The sequence below is a fragment of the Centruroides sculpturatus genome, unplaced genomic scaffold (assembly GCF_000671375.1).
Source record: "Centruroides sculpturatus isolate CEXI.00-Female unplaced genomic scaffold, Cexi_2.0 scaffold133, whole genome shotgun sequence".
Classification (NCBI taxonomy): Eukaryota; Metazoa; Arthropoda; class Arachnida; order Scorpiones; family Buthidae; genus Centruroides; species Centruroides sculpturatus.
In genome coordinates, this window is record NW_019384319.1 from 377,728 (window position 1) to 397,573 (window position 19,846).

Genomic DNA, 19,846 nt, shown 5'->3' on the forward strand with positions numbered 1-19,846 from the left:
GATTCATCTAATCGTCTGAAGAAGTATATATATGTATTTAAAAACATTAAATCTTACTTGGATTAAAGGTTATATATATTTTTCCTGTATTAAAAAAGGAATCGAACATTGATCTATTTTTCCAAGTAACATTTAACAATGTCGTTTTATAAACTTATATGAACTAGCTATAATTATCATAATCGAAATTATTCCACATGTTTTATCTCTCACGTTTCATAAAATACTATCGAATATAAAAATTAACATATTGTTGGCTTTGCACGCTACAATCATTAAAAACATCCAAATGCCAAAATTTGGTATGTAAAATTTTATTATTTTCAATTTTATATTTATTAATAATCATAAACGTCATATCGGATAGTAAATATTACATAATGGACATCCGTAACAGAATTATTGATTTGTTGAGAGTTTTAAGTTTTCTGCCGATCCAGCGAGTTTAAAATTCATTTTAATTAAAGCAATTACATAGAAAATTCAAATATAACAACCCATCATACTTAAAGTATACACGAAAAGGGAAGAGTAAGAAGAGTAAATCTTGTCTTGCTTCATGGATATTTGACATTCTTCAGAGATTATTCATTTCCTTATTCCTTTTGCTCTATCAAAAGTTCGTGCAAGCAGAGATTAATTCAATCCAATAAGCCTGATTTAATACCTTATTAACAAATAAACCGCATAATTATTAATTTTACAGTTGTATTGTTCAATTATCCATCTATGAAATGCAATTGAAATTTTCAATTATCAAAGATGAAATAAACTTACTTCATCATTTTAATGCGTGTCTTTTAAAATTTTAACATGTTCTTCGTTAATATAATATCGTTAATTGTTACTTTAGTAGCTATATCGTTTTGGAAAATTTTGATAAGCTGTAAGTAATGATAATTTAGCATTTAACCATTAAAGCCAACCGTTAACTTAAAATATTCGTTAATGCAAACGATAACATAAATTATTGATCTTATCGGTATATTCGTGCAACCCAAAATCTTCCATTAAAATCATTATATTGCTTTAATTATTTATAGTTTATCCGCTGACAATCTAAACCGACACGCAATTCTTCTCGGTTACAGGCTGCAGGATTTAGAATATGAGATTTGGCGAGGCGAAGAAAAAAATGAAGGAGATTTTTCTTTCTTCTCCGAGGTGGTGTCAGGTATAAGTTTACCATAATTATATTAAAGATGTATTAGTTATTGAGTGAGTGATCCCATTTCGAGCAGGCTTAATCTTTCATTGCGCTTATTGGGATACTTAATCAAAGAGTGGTATTTTGTTCGATTACTTTTACGTATTGGGTACATGGACGACTTTACCGAGTCTAATAGCGACAGTCCACAGGTGGCTGTCGGATGAAACGAAGACGAATGACGAAGGAAAGGGCGGTGGATTACCATCAGACGTTGACGTACAGTCGAGTCTGAGAAAGGCTTAACGAAGTAAATTCGAGGACCCATGACCGGAGAATTCCTGACGGCCTAAGGCCTTCCGAGGTTTGGATGTCGTAAATCAAATAAAGTCCATCAGAAATGTCCCCTTAGACCGTTTCCATGGTTACGTCCGGAGGATACTGCTTCTTGTTCTTCATCAATTATAGTACTACCTTTGCTGGAAAAGATGCAGTAAGTGCAGTTTTCAACTCGGTTTTCCCGAATAATTCTCGACTGCGACATCTCCAGTATATACCGTAGGCTAACTTCTTTCTTGGACACTTTTCTCTATTTAATTTTATTTCTAAATAACTTAGTATTAACTTTTAATACGGCTCNAATTCCATCGGCTTATTGATAGAATTTATGCGCTTTAAAATATTAAAATTTTATTACTAATCAAAACGCCATAAAATGAAATTTGTATAATTTTTGATAATCTTTTAATAGATTACAATTTCAAATATTATTTTCTCTGCGTAATATTTAGTGAGTTTAGTTAGATATTAACATATTTGCATTAATCCAGTAGAACTGTAGTAATTCTAAAATACCCAAGGGTCACTTCAATATTGCTTATTCCCAAATAATGTTGAGCTTTTAAAATTAATATCCCACATCTTAGATTAACGAGCCCCGAGTGAACTAAAGCAATGTGATGACGTCAGAGATTTTTATTAAGTTTCATGCACAGAAAACATTTCCATTTGTCACGGTGCCAAAAGGTTTTCTATTGTGGACATTGACTGCTTCTTACAGCAACAAAACTACTTTAACTTTGGATCGGCTAGTGATAAATAGAGGTTGCTAACGTCACTAGATTTGAAAGGAATAGTCTAAAAGATGAGGATTCTTGAATAGATGATATACAAAAGAATTCCATTACTGAAGAGGGTTATTTAAAGGGATCGTATTTGTGGCAACAGAATGAGCTTTTGTTTTAATAGGTCACCTGTCTGGCCTTCTCTAAGAGTTCTTTTGTTTAAGAAGTAGCAGTCTGCAAATTGCCATAGCCGTTTTTTGAATACTTAATCCCAACTTAAGGTTAATTCCCTATCGGGTGTTTTTACACAACCTACATTAGCATTTATCATCCCGAAATGTCACTAAGCTGCAGCAAACGAAGAAGATCGGATGCGAAATCACTTTGCAGCTTATCCTCCTCCATCCAGCTTATCCTAAGTTAACTAGGAGAGGGGAGAAAAAAATATATAAATTTTTATTGCCATTTAGGCAAAGTAATTATCGAAGCTATCAATGATTATATTTAAATTTTATGCATAAGTAGATAAATTGTTTTTATAAAATTCAAGCGAAAAGTTAACAGTATAAAACTGAAAAAAGGGACTGAAAGAGAGAAAGAGAGAGAGAGAGAAGAGAAAGAAGATTGAATGTAATAAAAACGGGACAGCTACAAGATATTCTACTTAAGTAGCACTCTCTATTTTCCCTAAAGAAGCCTTATTTGAAATGGTGGTGAGTGTGCATGTGCATGTGCAAGTGTGTATGTGTTCTTCGATGCAGAACGATACAATATCCGACCAACTGTGAAGTAGTACTTGTTCTCCATTACTGATGATTACTATGTATCTGCACTGACCTGAAACGAAACATTCTTTGTCTATTTTAATAAAATACCCACATCTAAAAATCCATTTTTATAATTTGTTTTTAGAATATTGACAAATATTAAAATTCCGAAGAGAATAAAATGAACAAAATTAATATTATTTAAATTTTTACAATGTTGAATAAATTATAATTATTTTTGAAAACGTTGATAAAACTAATGTGTTTATCGATAAAAATCTAATATTATTGCATAGATATTTTTTAAATAAAAGGTAAGCAATGTTAAAAGTCGTAAATATAGACTGTGGAAAATTAAATAAAACCAATAATGTTCTATAATAGATAAAGAGCAATGCTACAATATTACAATATATCTTATTCTGTTTGACAGTTTTTAGTGGACTTTACGAAGGTATAGATATGTTTATTCGAATATAATTCTAATATTAAATAAAAAACATTTTAAAACTTATTTATTTTTATGTCAGCTTTCAGAAAAAATAAATAGAATTTTTTATATTAAATTTTGACTTCAAAAGAAACCAATATACGATTGCTTAGATATAAGAGCGAATCCGTTTTTTGACTAAAATATCTTACATTTTTAGAAATGTTGCTGACGGATATTCTGTCAACGGTAATGCTTTAGTGACACTAACTGCTGACACTTGGTGTCTCTTGTGTTGCCCTATCATCCTTTCTACTCCTCCTACTCTGGTTCAATTGGGACTTTCGACAGAAATACTGTTTGAAACATTCTCCCTAGTTTCTCCTTCTAGAGTGGTTTTTATGGGTCATTCTCCAGCTTTATTAACGCTAGAAATGGGTATTATTATAGGAACAAAATTGGTACTATACATCATGACAGCCATTCATTAAAATCACTTATCGAGATACTTTTATATAATAAACACTATATAACCTATCGAATCTTTTCCAGTTTATGAAATGTAATTTATCAAAATTTTTATTCGAAAGCGAATACACTTGTTTTCAACAGTTTCTTTGTGAAAAATTGAGAATGTGACAAAACAGAAACACATCAGAGAAACAGGTAGATCCTGATACTTTCGGCCTCTTAAACGATGAAAAAGAAAAAAGAAAAGAAAGCAGCATAGAAGGAGGAGATCAAGAAAATATATTTCTCTGAATGTTTCAAGCGACAAGACGTTAGAAACGATAGTGAATTGAAAGAATTGAAAATAAAAGAAATATATATAGACAGGGGGACAAATTTCAAGTGAGGTTCTAGAAAAAACAGCTAGGAAAAACCTCGGCAATCAGTCATCCTCGACAGTTGAGTCCCAAAAAACGGTACCTTGACAACAGTTCTAACTTTAGCCAGTAGAAAGCGAGTTGGCACACCAGAGAATCAATCACATTGTCTTTCCGTAAAGTGAAGCAAAAGTCACTGGATAAAAGTGTGACTCTACGGGCTTCGGAGATGAAAGTTATAGACAGAACGATTATTGTGAGAAACAAAAACAAGACCGAGATATCTGTCTACTAAAAGGTGTCAGGTGATAGATATTCTAAAATCTGAATGACAGATAGAATTCTCTGTGCTTATCGGGTGATTTCATGCGAATTTCCTTTGATATGCAAACAGAAAAGCTCGAGTTTTTAACTCAAATCGTTCGAAAAGAAAAAAATTTTTTAATCAATTTTAAAATGATGTTATTAGAAATATCAAAAATTGGTAATCAATTTATATTGGATTGAAAAAAATAACAAGAAAAATGTAATAAGCTTTGTAGTAATTTTATTCTGTTGTATTGTTTAGATTTTTCTTTTTTTTTTTTTTTTAAAAAAAAAATTTTTTTTTCAATATAAAATAATTATGATTAATATAACAAAATGTAAATAAATCTAATAAATTTCTTTTAAAAATTGTTCATAAAATTAATATACAAAATTGTATTTTTTAATACGGTTTAATTGTTATATAGGCAAACCACTATTAACCATCTTATAAAATAGTTTCCTTAATGCAAGAATAATTGTTTGTATTCTCTATAAATTAAGTTAATGGAAAACTTAATGGAATCAGAACACAATATAATGAAATTGGTCAATTTAGAATCTTGAATTAATTTGATTTTGTCTTCAGGAAACGAATTTTCGTCTAAAAATTATAAATTGATTATGAGTTTACTTTAAAAAAAAGGGAACGAAAGAGGAGAGTTACGTTATCCATCATCGTTAATTTTTATTTTTGTAAGCCAGGAAAAATAGTAAATTTACAATGTTTATATTACAAAAATAGTACATAAGTTAAATTTTTTAAATAGTGTTTACAGATTTGTAAAAATGCCAAATGGAAGTAAATTGGCAAAAGTTTATTTTTTTGTAAGTTTAGTAAATCTTCTCGTATAGCACAGTACATTGGAAAACTTTAGCAATAATTAAGTATTGAGAAAATAACCTTGAAGTAGTTTTTGGAAGGAGTCAGCAAATTGAAGTGAAGACATGTATGTTACTTTCATGAGCTTCAGTGTCTCCGGAAACAGATTTGGAGAAGTTTCGTCGTTTTGTGAAACTTAGGTAATAGTCAGTGAATCCGTGACTGGACTATAGATAGCGTGACCCCACGTGACTTTTACTGTATTTTCACATGCGTCACGATCGAATCGTTAGCAAAACTATATGTTCTATATTATTTTTAAATATGTAATATATATAAAAAGTGTTCCTATTAGCATTACGTTTACAACGCCTGTATGGTTATATATATAAACAATATTTTTCGTTTATATGTATTTCTCGGACGGAAAAAGGAACAAAAAATAAATAAAAAGAGTTTTATTTATAAAAAAAAAGGAACTGATCTCTATCACTTTAACTTCTGCTCACGCACATTCACCATTAGATTAACCTACTGTAAATGTGAAATCGTCAACCATTCCCACAACTTTCTTCACACTATTACTTAGTGTTTGTTACTATAGCAACGTTTCGTTTAATCACTTAACAGCACATTGACTATTGTTACATCGTGAACTTTTTATACTTTCTATAGAAATTTTTGTTAATTACTCTAATAATTTATATAGGAAAAATTTTTGATATAATTGCTTCGCTTTCTATGTTAAGCCGTTATTAATATAATTTCATGTTTGTGGTGAAAAACACAAAATTTTCGACGAAATTACATAAATTATGTTTCATTTTAATTATATATTAATACATAATGATACTACGAAACAATGTAAAACTACATCCGTAATGATTTTTAATGAATTCGATTAATTTGTGAATTCAATTCGTCAAATTGGAAAAAATTGAAAATATAATTAGGTCCTTAATTAATCACTTTTTTCGTTTCTTAAAGACAGAGTTAGCATAACTTATCGACACTTTATTTATATTAAGAGTTGAATGAAGCTTCTATCATCGAAACATCTGTAAGAGGAGTCAAAATGAATTGACTCGACCTTTTGACATTTGACATGGCCGCTGGAGGCAAGCGTATCGAATTCATTACGCTAATGATGGGCCAAACTACAAGCACACCCTCCAGCACGAATTCACGCTCTCGGATAATTACAAGAGGATAATTAAACAAGCTGACGTTTCGGTAGCCCACTAGAAGACAACAATATCCTACCTGTGTGTTGAAATTTCCTCTCAAAACGCTCTTCATAGAAATCAAAGGATTATAACATCGGCATCTTATAAAACGAAATAAATCGTTAAAGTTTAAATTACGATAATAAATAAATAAAATAAATTTAGAAAACTAAGATAAGTGAAAATTTAGTTGAAAAATATTCAAATTTAGCTTTAGAATTTATTTTCTATCGGTGTTGTAAGTCAAGTGACATCTGACGCCATGTTTAATGAGCACAGACAGTAATTATTGAACATAGCATTTGTTTCTGTCACATTTTGTGCCTGGAGCGATGACAGCATTACTGAGTCTTTTTAATCTTGCTTCTCGAAACTAAGGCCAATTAAAGCAAAACTAATTACCCGAAAGGCCGATAATTCTACCGACAATCTCAGCCCTTTGACTTAGTTAAGAACAGCTTTGCTCTATTGGAATATTATCTGAATGTTGTCAGAGATAATAGTCCTTTACTTAACTGCACGTTAAGTGTGGATTTTACTTATTATGACGTCATGTTAAAACATTTATTTTCTAAAATAAAATTTAAAAAATGTTTTCATTACGCTGATTACACTTTTACTTTTATTCTTTCTCATTAATTCTTTTCGAAAATCGGGCGAAAAATTTTTGTATTTTTATAAAATGGAAAAATTAGATCAATGGCCTTGACGTCGGGTAATTAAGTTAAGTCATAAGAATGCCAATTGTGCATAATATGTATGAAATCGAATTAAGTTTCACAGAAATTGTTTATAATTTAATTGCGCCTTCAACCGTTGTTGATTTTTTAAAATGTGAAATAAGGATTTTTGACGTAATAATGACGTAAATTCAATTGTTGTCAGCTCATTTCAATTAAATATTTATTAGAATTAATATTTGACTATTTTAAATTGCAATTAAAGAAAATAATAAACACAAATATTTACACGCATCTAATTAAATAATAATTAAACAAGCATGCCATTTATCTTTAAAATGTTGTTACTTTTTAAAATACGACGAAGTTAAATTTATTATTTAATTAATTTATTTCTTTATTAATTTTTTATATTTAAATTATAAAAATATAATAATTTTAAAATTTAATTTAAATTTATTACATTAAACTACATAAAATTGTCAAGAGATATTAAAAAATATTTGACGCTTGGCTTATATATTTTTAACGTATTTTAATAAATTTCATATTTTTAAAGATATTTTATTAATAAAAAGAATATTATTTTGCCGTCGAACATTATCTTGAAATTAAGCAAATATAGAAAAAGTTAGTTAAAGGCAATAAAATTGTACAAAATTTCATAAAATTTTGCGATAAAATATTAAAGTTTTTCTTATATTTTTAAAAAAATAAAAGCGTAATTAAAAATTCAAAAACTAAAAATTCCAACACTAAACTCTATATTTAGAAACTAAACACACACGTGTGTATGTGTGTGTGTGTTTTTTTTCGGTGTGTAATGAATAATAAAAATGTTAATTATCAGAAAATATCCATGTGATAAACCTAGTAAATATGAAAAGTGGTTCAATAAAGTGATATCCTTTTTTTTATTGACATAGAGACTTAATAGATAAGACTACACTACACTACAGCTGACGTATTCAGTTTAATAAAAAATAAGTTCCATTTACAGTTTCTACTGAGATTGAACTTTGCACATGTTCTTTCTAATATTGACTGCTACAGTCGACAGCTGGTTAGAGCAATTTTATTGGCTATCGATTCACTCCGAAACTTTGCTTAATTTTCAAAGATTTAATTTGATTTTTCACTATAAAATTCTTTTCAACTGATAAATGCATTTATAAGAAAAGAAAATTTTTACCAATTCGTTTCTAATTTGATTTTACTTTTTTTTACTAATAATATTTTTCTTCCACCCTCTTTTTTGTTTTTTTAATTTAAGGATATGTATAGAAGTTTTACGTTTGTTGCATAAGGGTGAAGTTAGTATGGAGACAGGAGGAAAAAAAATCGAAGTTTGCCCGGAGTCAGTAAACTGTCAGAAAAGTGTAATTAACCAGTGCTGTTTGACTCCTGTTTGCTGACTTCGCTCCTCCTAAGCAGGTGGATGTGACGCTCTTTTTTTCTTTTTTTTTCCAAGTGTGATCACATGAAAACTTATAGTGGGCTATCTGCTCTGTTATCTATGTCAGATAATAGGTTAGAAGGAAAGTAGTTAACTTCGAACGTCATCGCCAATCCATTACCTGTTAGCTAATTATTTGGACGTTTATAATGCATTAGTTGAGGTTTTAGTGTATCCATAGATAATGAAGAGCAGACTGATTGGAAATTTTATCCACTTTGTTATCTAAAAGATAAGTAAGAAGTTTTCTTTCTTTCCCTTTTTAATCATTATTTTTATGATTGCAAAATTTTATAAATACATTTTAAAATTTATGCAAATATTAATATTAATTAGTTTCATCGTTTTATATTTATTGAATAAATAAGTTTTTTTTTGCGTGTGTGTAATTTCTTTTAAATCTATATCGGGTTATTGAAATAAATGAAAAGTTCATATACATAAAAATCTATAAATAGATTTTGTTGATGGGGTCATTCATTGATGCAGGAGCAAAAATTCCCTTACATCAAAGTTTTATTTTGTAATCAAGTGATAATAATAGATAACAGCAAATTTTAGGGAATTAAATATAAAAAAATATCTAAATTTATAAGAAATATTCCCTAGAGGATAAGTGTAGAAGAACAGATTTCCCTAGACAATAGAGGTAATAGAAATCAAAACTATATTTAGGAATCAGCTAAAGGAATACGTTGATTTTTTATTAAATAAGAAACCCAGAAAAATAAATGTAGTGGAAGTATTAATACCTTATATTTAAATAATTTAAAGGAGTATGAGGGAATTTTTTCTCATACAATCTAAAAATCCCTTACATCTATAAATAGATGTAAAGGATTTTTCTTTAAATTCCCTCACATCTTTTTATAGATAGAAGATAAATTTTTCTCTAAATGGATGTAAGAGGAAATTTATCATAAGATTGAACGTCAGAACCTTACAAATGGACTTTTGTTTGACTTTAATCGTAAATGACGCAAAAATAATCGAATGAATGGATATTCTGTTAAAACAAATTCTTATCCAGTTTTATTATCAATTATCTATACTTATCACATGAATTCAATTAATAAACTAACTTAGTTAAGGTCGTTACTATATTGATTTTCTCAGTGGTTAGGTCATTTTTACGGTAATCTAACCATGACATATTCAAATTTTCTCCAATTATATCAATTAATATTTATAATCTGGATTAATGTCAATTAAATTAATTATCTGATTATTTATCTGTTATTCGATGACCCGAGAAAAAGGGATAATCGCCGAAAATATCTGATTATTTGCAGTTATCTGTAACATGGGATGATTTATTAATATATCTATTAGTGAGGATTTTCTATCAAAAAATGATGACAGATAACTTCTGATTCATCTAATCGTCTGAAGAAGATTATCAACTTTCATAAAAATATTTCCTATTGATTTTAGATAATAAAAAATACATTGAAAATATAAAAATAGAAGAAATTCTTCTGTTTTTTTAATTTAAAAAAATTTAAACTAGATTATAGATAATGCAAAACTAATCTATTTACGTTGTTTCCGCTTTATTATCCGATTATCGAAACTATTCACATATTTATTATCTTTAAATTTGATAAAATTGTTTAATGGATTGAATTATTATTTAAAAATTTGATAATAATCTGTTATTTTCTACGCTTGTGGATCTAATTTAATTTTTTTATGACGATATCAGTTACAAAATAAAGGAAGGAAGAAGAGGAATAAAAAAAAAAAAAATATTATTATATATAATTTGTGAGGAAATACGATAAAATACAATTCAATTGCAAGAAATTTCTGCAATAAGAAGGAATTATATTATGACGTAACAATGTTCTACACTAAACTGTAACGAAATTTAATTGTGATGTAATAATGTTTTATCTGTAATGTAATGGTAACAGCTCTAATTAAATTACTAACACAATGAAGTGTAACAAAAATTTAATTATGGTGAAACAATGATTTTGGATGAAATTTAACAAAGAAAATGTAATTAACATAATTTTGATTGAAGGGAAATGAAATTTAATTATTTAACAAGATTGAAATTTTGGATGAAATGTTACACAATTGCAATTCGTTGATGACTTTAATCGCAATTATATCGAATAAACGATCAATATTTTCTATTATTAACATATTTTCTACATTTAATATAATATTTATGAATTAAAAAAATATAATAATAATAATAGTAATATAATCATTAAATTTCTTTTATTGTCTTCATTGTAATTGTTAAACTCATTAGGATTTTTTTATAGTAAAAAATGCAAATTTAAAATTTTACAGTTTAACCAGATGAAAAATAGCACATTTGAATATATCAATTCTACTGAATTAATTAGGTAAATTATCAAAATGATAGGAGAGAGAGGGGGGAAAACAATTTATCGCATTATACACTGAAAAAAAGAAGTGCCAATTGTTGGTCTTTTGCCTTAGTAGCTTTAATAATAAGCACTTACTGTTTAATGCGTTTAAAATTTGTATGAAGTGAAGCAGTCATACATCATCGCCATGTGGATATGACATCACAGTTGAATAAATAGAATTGTCATAATTAGGTAATCATCAGAGACTAAATGTTTGCTCTGCTGGTCCCTTCTGCATCCAATTTATGCCATAGAGTTCTGTGCTATTTTCCAGACCGTTTTCTATTCTTGGTTCTCTCTTTTTTTTATATTTACAACCTATCTCTGGTAAAGAATTTAGAATTGATTCTATTCTATAGATAAAGCTATTTTTTTCCTACAGAAAAGAATTTAAATATGCAAATATGATGTAAATCGTTCTGCCTTCGGTGATTTATTGCGGTGAATCCTGAAAGCGGATATGACGTCAAGGTGTTACTTCTGCTCTGTGGACTGTGAACAGGTTTAGAGAAGAGAAGATATATACGTTGTTCTCATCCTTCATTATTTTGCCCATTTGACAGCTCGGCTAGAATCTATAGAAGAATCTTCAATTGCGATAGTCTAATCATCTACAATAAGTATTCATGAACACAACCGTTATGATTTAAAATAAGTTACAAATCTTTTCAATTGTCCTACTTTAGTTTTATGAATAATACTTGGAATCATATATTAAACGAACGGTATATCAATTTTACTTTTTCATTTTACTTTTCGAAAATGCCCATTAATGGATTTTAATAAAATCTCCACGACCGAATGTACAGTACATTTTAGTATTAAAAGAGCTCCATTAATAATATTGAATATGACAAATAATCGTTTTTTATTTAAATTTCTTCGAAGTCAAAGTTGTCTTTTACGCGAAATTTTCTCCGCAAAATGATTTTAAAACTTGGCAAAGAGCTCCGAAACACGAAAAGCCCATTGCTGTGACCCATTATCGTCTACGTCATCAAAAAATCATACAAATCATCATTATTCTTAAACATAATCTACCGTAACCATTGTTTCCCCTTCTCTCTCTTATACATTTTTCTCATTATCTTGTTAAATTTTGTAACGTACTCAATTATTTTAAAAACCCCAAAAATGTGTGTATATATAATTATAAACATTTAAGAGATAAAATATTAAATCATTAATAATTTTCTTAATTGTAGAAAATTGCTGTTTAATAAATTACTCGTGTCTTAGTCCCGAAGAACTTCTATTCCTGGAACGATTCCAAATCATTCGAAATATTGCCTTTTGTTAGCAAATCGGTTGGCGGTTTACATTTCGTGAGATATAATAAATGATATTTGGGTGGCAAAAGTCAACAATATAAAGTTAGACGAAAACGATTTAAAAGTTTGAAAGCAAGGGAGGAATTCCTTAGATACGACTATTCTAAATTCCGTTATCTGAAAAGTGAACAGTTTAAGATGTCCTCTTTGACTTGCATAACACTTCATACCCTAACAGCAAATGTTTCCAATTGAACTTTCAACTACAAACTTCATTCCAAGCTCGACATCCCTGGTGCATCGAGCAATAAAGACGTTGACAGTTTGCCTTGAGATATCAATGCGTTGTCTTGTATGCCGTTACAGAGAGATAAAAAAACTGCATATCCTTCGGGCATCAACTTTAACTGACTTTCACAATCATCCCATGAGAACCTGGCGAGAGTCTCTAGAAACGGTAATTAATGGTGTAGAGATAAGAGAGGACCCACAGTCTAATTACCGCTGAGGGCCATACGACACTACTGCATGTAATTTACTGTGTTTCTAGAAGAGATAACAAAGCAGCATTGGACTAGGCCTCTGGATAGAATTGATGAGGATGCATTCGGGTTAGCTTTAGGATTAAAACCAATGGTGTCTCCGTCACGTGACTAGGCAAATTTCCTGATCTGCCGCATCATCTCTTGACGCTTTTATTACTTCCGCCTCACTTTTTATTTCCGGTTTATACCGCGTGACATTTACTTCCGCTTCCATCTTTATGCTTCCTTACAGAATAGCAAAGACTCCCCTGAAAGAAGCAATTTCCTCAACGGTAACAAGTGATTGTATTTTTTTTTAAACTGGTTTCTGTCATAACTGAGAGTGATCTTATATGCTATGCCCCAAGTGTCGAATTTTCTCCAACTGTCGTACCACCCATTTGTTCTAGACTTCATTCAATCCAATCTTGAAATGTCTCGAGGCTCTTCGCTATGTAAACAACTAGAATAAACATAGAAAGTCAATGCTTGTCATAGAAGATATTTCTAGTACTATTCTAGTTTTAGAAAACGGATTAAACATAAGATCTTAGTGATTGATTCGAGAGCAAGATGAGAGAGATAGAGAAATTGCAATCCTTTTAACGTTGTTTAATGGAATGAGAATAATAGTGATCCTTTAGAATAATAATAAATTAATGGAGATTAGACAACAGGAAACGTGGTTGATCGATAAAAACAAAAATTTGCGATGAGCAAGCTTAATGTATAAAAAATGAAGACGTAAAGATTACACCACTAAACACATATATAACATTGGAATAATGTAATTTAAAAAACTTTTTAAAAATTAAGAAAAATTATTTTTAAAAAATTCTTAAAATATAGCTTTATTTATATATGAGCTACATATTACGATACAGAAATATCAATCAGAAGGAAAATAACAAAGAAATAAAAATCGTAGTAGAAAACATCGACAGAAAAAAAATCATTAGATGGAAAGAAAACGTTGAATAGAAAAAATAGAAGAATCATAAATTATATGAATTAGATTAGTAAAAAAATATAAAAATATAAATTTTATAACAAAAATACAAAAAACAAATAATGGAAAATTTATTTTTATTCTATTTTTATTTTTATTTTTTCGCAACACTTTGATATCATATTTCAGATAAGTTTAACTATTTTTCCAATTTTCTCTTAATGTCTATAGAAGATGGTTTATATCATCAATTTTAAGGATTTTTATGTCAAGATAAGGAATCAAACAGTTGACCTTATACGTTTGATATATCGGTAATGTTAACTTGATTGAATACTTCAGCAAAATTGGGATCAGACACAATTTTCAGTCGAGAAAAATTAATACCTTTAATTTATAGTCTATTGAGTGTGAGAAAATAAGGCTTCTCATATAAACTATATTTATCATCTAAAATAAGAAAAGATGCTGGAGAGAACGTTTTAAAGATTTAAGTTTTAAATTTTTTTCCGTCTTAAATAAACAGCTGGGAAGTTGTTATAATTACAAAATATTGGAGATTGTTACATTGTTTAGATAGATACCCACGAAGATAGGAGTGATGGCGATTGAAAGACTTATGACTGATGTTTTTAATATGAGTTATCATCTTAGATAACGATTAATCTTCGTCATTATCCACTTCGAAAAGGTGAATTCGTGTTCATGAGGAGGAAAAGCGAACAAAGAAAACGGACCACAGACAAAGCCTCCTGTATGGATGTAAAAATTGATATAAATGGCCTCTCAAAGAAAATCGAAATCTAAGAATTGATGGTAAACGTATGCGATTTTTCGTAATAATTACCTGATGTATGTTATGTATTGATCACTTACTTTAAGTGGATGAAGACAACTCTATTTAATTATACCTAAATAATATATTATTTTAAGAATAAGGAATAAATTACTAGAATCGATCATTCTGAATTTATTATAAGTATTTTAAATGTAATGCAGTTCATTCATTATAATTTTAACACTATCTCTTACTTCAAGAGAATTGTACGGTCCATCAAAGCTGATAAAAATCTTAATTTTAAAGCATGTAATTCTTTAAAAGTTTATCATTATTTTTTTTCAATATCTGCTTCTTATTTATAGATATTTATAGATTTTATAATTAGATATATTAAAGTAAATATGATCTTTTTTAACATCTTGATGATAATATTTGATATAGGATCGATCTTGTAATAGTAAAAGCTACTATCTTAAATCTTTGGCTTATCACTTTACTAAATTATATAAAGTTTTTCCTAAATTATGTATTATACAAATGAATAATATAAAAAATAATAACTTTACTTAGATTATTTGTGAAATTTAAACATAAAACTAAAAATATTTAATTAAATTTAACTTTAAGTAAGTTTAAATTTTATTAAAAATGTTTTTATTAAATAAAATTTTATAAATTAAAAATAAATAAATAAATTTTATTTGAGAGATATAAATTAAAAAAATTAAAAAAAATGTAGAGGTGAAGCAAAAATAATTTTCTTAAAAAACTAATAAAAAAAGATGGTTTTTAGGTGTTATATAAGGATGAATATTTTATTTAATATAAAAATAGAAATTCTTTTAAACTTCCGGAGAGAAAATTGAGCAGAGAAAATCAGGAAGAGAAAAAAAGCAAAATATCAAGATAATTAAGCTTTTCTTTATATAATTTCTTTTAAGTTTTTGGATATTGTTATAAAGTATTTAAAAAAATCAATTTTATACGGCGCACTCTAATTTAATTAATGCCTTATTTCTATTTTTAAAATCAAGTTCAGAAGATGGTTTTTAAAGTAAAAAATTGGATAAAAAGTTGGAAAATCTTACCATATAACTTAGTGTAGAACATCTTAAATTTTTAAGACGATACATCAAGAGTTTATTCACTTTAGAAACTACAATAAAGTATATTTTTATGTTTTGCCATGTAATAATAAAAATCTGTCCTATATTTTTTCAATTAACCTAGTTTTGTTAAGAACATAGCTTTAACAAGACTAAGCAGTTTGTATCATTAATTATATTGATTTAGACTAATGATTATTTTGCAAAGTTTGACAATAAGTAGATTGTAACAAATAATACAAAAGCGCAACGTCGTTACTGGATTTAAACATTAGATCGAGTATACGTTACACAAGACATTAATTTCCGAGGAGACGATGATCAATGCGTTACGATACAAACATTGATGCTTCTTGTAATTAATTTAGAAAACATGCAAATGAAGTAGCCCCTAATCGCACATAATTAGTTTGATGAGAAAAGTCGTAGACGTATTTGCAAATCCCAGGAGAGAAGAGATACGTCATGCCTGGGATGCTGTAGAAACTTCCTACTCATCTATAGTCAAGAATAATTATAAAACTTTTGACAATGAAGAAATCAAATGATAAATGGTTACAACTTTAATTAAAAAAAGATAAAAAAAATTTTTTTCTTCTTTTTCTTTTTATCTAGCATCCTAAATCGATACTTGTATTTATTTGTTTCTTTGAATTGCTCCAACTAATGGAGATAAATCAAAGCTTTTTTTACGTTAGAGAGGATCGCATTTCCCATTTTCAATAGATTTTCTTTGATAATGGATAAAGTAAAGATTCTCCTTTAAGGATAATTGACTAACACGACTTTTTATTAAACGAAAAGTTTCTAAATCCGTAATCTTCTTGTTTGGATCTTCGGATAAAAAGCGTTAATATGCTAAAGTAGAAACTTAAAAAGTTAACGGGTTATTGTTCTTTGTTTCATTATGATACCGAAAACTTTTCTCTTTTTTTATAATCTCATTCGTTGCTAAATTTAATCCTCGCTGTCTTTTTAGTAATTCCATGACGTGTTTATCTATGTTTCCGGACCAATAGATCTTGCAAGAGAAAGCTGGTATTGTCTGTCAATGGATGTACCGAGTGATGGCTGACAACTTTATCTCCCTGGGGACGTTGCTGGATACTGTCTCTCCTTCTACCCTATGCAGTGACAACTGATAATATAGTCTCACAAGAGACACTGACTCTATTCAATGATACCGAAAGCGCCATGTGTGCTGACCTCCATTTTAGGATAACATTGTAAGATTTAAGTCAAAATGTGTTGACTGTAGATAAAACTCCGATAACTAAATAGAAATTAGCATTTATCTTATCTTTTTTCTTCTTCGAATCGTTACAAAAATAGATCGTGTCTTTCCTTTTTTTTAATCTACAATGCAAAATTCATTTCGTTAATTTATTTTTTACTCGATTTTAAATAAAAGTTAAACACGTCAAATGCATATTTTCATCCGTTTGTTAGTAATTATAAATGGTGGCAGATTTTTTCCCTATTTTTTTAAATTAGTAGGAATCACTTTACGTGTTAATCTTTCCAACTTCATTCTCAAGAAAAACACCTTCTCCATTATAAAGTTAATCCTATCTTTTCCCTTCACTAAGCACACTATTAAACAAGCTACAATATACTGTACTTCGTTTCATTTCTGTTTTAACAATCTAAGTTTTTTTTACAGTTTTTTTCGTATCTTTTCCAGCCTCACATCCAACGACGGCGGTGCTCAGGTGCTTGATATAGCACATCACGTACCTTCACAACAATCGATCAGCAAAGCAGTCTGGCCGTAGAACCTTACGTTATCCAATTTTCCAATCGCTAAATCAGATCTTCGCTACAATCTCTTGACTGAACCGGTAAGACAGTTTGTCGCTTTTCATTCTATATTGTCACATTTTTACCTGTCTGTGCTATTTTACTTGTTATAAACACATATTAAACGTTGTAGTAAACAATGAATTAAGTAATTGTTAAATTAATTAATTTCTCTTACAAAGATCCCGAATCATCGTCTACATCTTCTTCGCTGTTTACACGACGATACAAATAAATTATAGATTTATAAATAATATATTAAATTCTAATATATTTAAAATATTCTTTTATTTTTCTATGAGTTTTTAAAATATAATAATAAATATTTAGAGCATAAAATATCTTCGAATGATTTTAGAATAAAAATTCTAGTCATACATTTTGACTTTTGTATTATTCATAAAATTACTAAAGAGGAAAAAATCGTATTTCCTACTCATATATTTTTCCACATTTAATAATTTCTTTAGAATTTTCGGAAATTTAGTAAATTCTTTCCATTGTATTGTTCTGTTTCAGACTTCAGAAAAGAAGGAAGAAAAGGGAAAAAATTAAGATTAAATACAATGAAATTCTATATACGTTAGGAATATTCTCGACTAAAATTCTGTGCCAAGAATTTTAAATAAATGCGATGAAGCTGGGAAAAAATGGGAACATTTCGTTCAGTGAAATTCCTTACGTTCTATGGATGACTATCTGCAATGCTAATCATACTCTGTGTCTGCCAAAATCACGCCAAGAATGAGCAGATGTCAAGAAGGAGATAGACAGACCAGCACAGCTTGGCACCTCCCTGCTTATTCTTTATAAAACTTCCTCCTATCAGCAGTTGCTCATATCCAGATTCTTTCGAAAAAATAAATAAACTTATGGTTTATTTAAATATAAATGGATGTTTTCTTTAAGTATTGGCACATAAATTTTGAATATTTAAAATAATCTATAATACTTGGCGATATTTTCCAAAAATACTCGGAACCGAACGTGATTAAGTTGTAAAAAGGACTCTTTTATAGTTTTATTAGCATTTCTCCATCCTTTAAATGTAAAATAGATCATTATAGTGAGGTTGGCATGTTCTCATATCGATAACGATTTTTAGTTTTGGTAGTGGTCATGGATTGACCCTCTCTTATGACAGAAATAATGTGGTAGACCGCTAACCATGGCATCCACGGCATTTGGGATAAAGTGAACTTTAATAAAATACCGAAGCTTATAGTCAGAATCCACATGCTTTAGGATAGAAAAGTGGAGAAAAATTTTGAAAGTAATTGAAGTTTTAGTGCAGTGACCCACTCGGTCTGATAAAATTTCTGTTGAAACCAACTTGCCAAAGATTTAATTAAAACTGGACAATGTTGGGGCGGGATCTCTTTGATGTATGGACCGAGGGCGGGAATATGGGTGCTGACTGTCCAAGTTGGAATGTCCAAACCCAATATACAGTTCACATATAACAAAGCATACGAAGCGGAATGAATAGTTTTCCTTTACAAAGAAGGCATTCTCACTTTATATATATATTTGTGCGAGTGTCGGACAAAAAATAAAGTAATTTATCCTCTTGTACCCTTTAGCTCATACCTGAAATTGCTGGAAGGAAATTTAATTTATAATTTCTTTACTTTAGAATGAATGCACAAAATAGAAATTTGCGAGAGCTTCTTCTCCTTTTATCATTTCACAACGAAAATAAAGCACAAGTCAAGGTTAACACAAGCCAAGTTATTTTATTATTAAACGTAAATTACTAGTTTATAAAATATTTAACTAATTTATTATTGATACATTGTAGTATAATGTTATAAACTGATAATAAATTGATTACTATTGACGTTTCATCCAATTATTGTGTTCATTTGAATACGCTTCCCTCAATCATAACTTGCGTCTAAACGTTCGAGATATTACATCAGTAAGTTAATGTAATTAAGTGATAACTACTATTATAATATTGCTAAATGCCATTCCCGTCTAATTGTTGTAAATTTTGTAAAGTTAGTAGAAAGTATGTACATTTATATATATAAATATATATATGTTAGGCAACGAGTATCGAAGGGAACAGAATTTAATTATTTTTGAGAAAATTTAATAGAGATTTGGTAGCACGTAGTAGAGTGAGAAGAAAAAATTAACTGGTTGAAGAAAATTAAGAGAAAAATTGACTTTATTTCTTCGGGCGCTCCGCATCTTATAGACTCGAAGGAATTGTGGAAAAATGGGGGAAAAACTATTTGCGTCCGTGTCGTTGCCATGGACACCACGTCAATTATCTCGTAACACCATTAGG

The 19,846-nt window shown here is 28.8% G+C and overlaps 1 long non-coding RNA gene across 1 annotated transcript in view; it reads left to right on the plus strand.

Annotated features, from left to right (window-relative positions):
• LOC111624748 overlaps nt 1–19,296 on the plus strand; it is a 26,564-nt gene extending 7,268 nt beyond the window's left edge. Inside the window, exons 2-3 of the long non-coding RNA XR_002756632.1 lie at nt 17,432–17,588; nt 18,067–19,296. This is a non-coding gene — a long non-coding RNA (uncharacterized LOC111624748). The remainder of the gene's footprint in view (nt 1–17,431; nt 17,589–18,066) is intronic.
• Nucleotides 19,297–19,846: the final 550 nt, after the last annotated feature.